Raw genomic sequence first — 1795 nt, 5'->3', positions numbered from 1 at the left:
GTGACGGCTCCCTTCCCACATCCTCCGTTTCCTGTGTCCATTCCACCTTCTCTCCTATCCCTTCCTGTTGTCTGAGTTTTATCCCCGGGTGAATGCTGCCCTTTAAGTCTCATACTGTTGATTGTTGGAATGAGTGTGAACCTTCCTGGTGTTAGTTACCTTATAGGTCTGTGTATCATTTGGCTGGTTTTCAGTGGCCAGTTTTTTCAGAAGTGGATGGCCCTGTCTTTCTTCCCAGTCTGTCTTAGTCTGGAAGCTCCATTGAAACCTGTCCATCATGGCTGACCCTGCTTGTACTTGAAATACCAGGGGCATAGCTGCCAGCCTCACAGCACCATGCAAGCAACAGTGTTTGAGAAACTGACAGAGGAGTCAAGAAATTCTGAAGACTGCTGCCTGGTGAATTGACTGGCAAAGATTTCTATTTGTGCCCGTTGCAAAGAAAGGTGATCTGACAGAATGTGTAGATTACCCAACAATATCATTGACACCACGCGCAAGTAAAATTTTGCTGAAGATAATTCAAAAATGATTGCAGCAGCATATTGACAGGGCACTTCCAGAAATACAAGCTGGATTCAGAAGAGGACGTGGAAAGAGGGATACAAATGAATGCGGAAAACAAAAGAATGTATTGAGTCTCCATATCCAAGGAGACAGAATCACTCCTCTAAGTCTGCCCCCCAAGCAAAGGGGTCAAGGTGATTACAGAGGGGGGGTGGGCAGGGCTGACAACCTCTCGGGCCATCAGGAATGTCTTTGCTCTTCTTCACTGAGGCTACTCCGGTCTCGGAGTCCCATCTCCCAGGGCCATCTTGGCTCATAAACCATGGTCCTCAGCTCAAACCAGCCATGGGACAAGGTCATGCTTGAACATATAATGGAAAAATAACAAACCTAAAGAAATCAGCATCCGTGAAGAGGTTAGCTACGCAATTCGCGTAAAAGAAAAGAGAAAGGGAGGGAAGAATCGTCAGGCCGTTGACAGGATTGACGTCTGCTTTGGTCATGGCGGCCATTTTGCGAAGTTCTGCACTTTCCGGCCAGGGGCCCCTCGGCCTTGCACAGCTGCCGACGGCTGAGTGTGATTGTGGGGAGGCTTTGAGTACTTTTACTTTCCTTCCTTGATCTAAATATGAGGTGCTTTTACTTTTGTGAGCAAAAAGGATTTCAGACTAGCTCCGTTCATAAGGATTAATTTTGATGCCAAATATTTGGTTTCAAAAGTTTCAATTCTAGAACAAAAAATAAAAACAAACAAAAAAAGACCAGACTGATAGAGACTGGCGGAACCCCTGAGACTATAGCCCTTGCAAAAGACAGGCCGACAAGGCGAACGGTAACACCTGGGAGGTCCCACTCCTTGAACAACCAACCCATGAGATCAAAGGCAGCATCTGCCCAGGCAGAAAGCTCAGGAGGCAGGAAGGGCTGGAAAAGAGGGAGGAACAGAAACAGGAAACGCAGGGAGGCAGTGGGAAGAGAGCTGGTGCATTGTGGGGACTAGAAGCAATGTCACAGAACAAAACAGGTATGAATGGTTGAATGGAAACCAATCTGCCCTGTAACTTTCCCAAAATCCCAATGAGAAGTTTTTGTTTTGTTTTTAAAAGAAAGGTAGTGTGTGAACTGGGCTGGGCCATGACTCTCAGTGACTTAGCAGTTATAATGGAGTCATGCCCCATAATAAGATCCAATAAACACAGCCAATCAGTTGAAGGGAGTTTCCCTGGGGGCGTGGCCTGCTTCCAATACATAAGGACGTTCTGCCAAAGCTCGGGCGCTTGGCTCCCTC

This window comes from Orycteropus afer, unplaced genomic scaffold (genome assembly GCF_000298275.1).
Source record: "Orycteropus afer afer isolate SDZICR_OR568_19922 unplaced genomic scaffold, OryAfe1.0 scaffold00726, whole genome shotgun sequence".
Classification (NCBI taxonomy): domain Eukaryota; kingdom Metazoa; phylum Chordata; class Mammalia; order Tubulidentata; family Orycteropodidae; genus Orycteropus; species Orycteropus afer.
The sequence above is the reverse complement of the archived record's forward strand: the minus strand, read 5'-3'. Positions refer to the sequence as shown.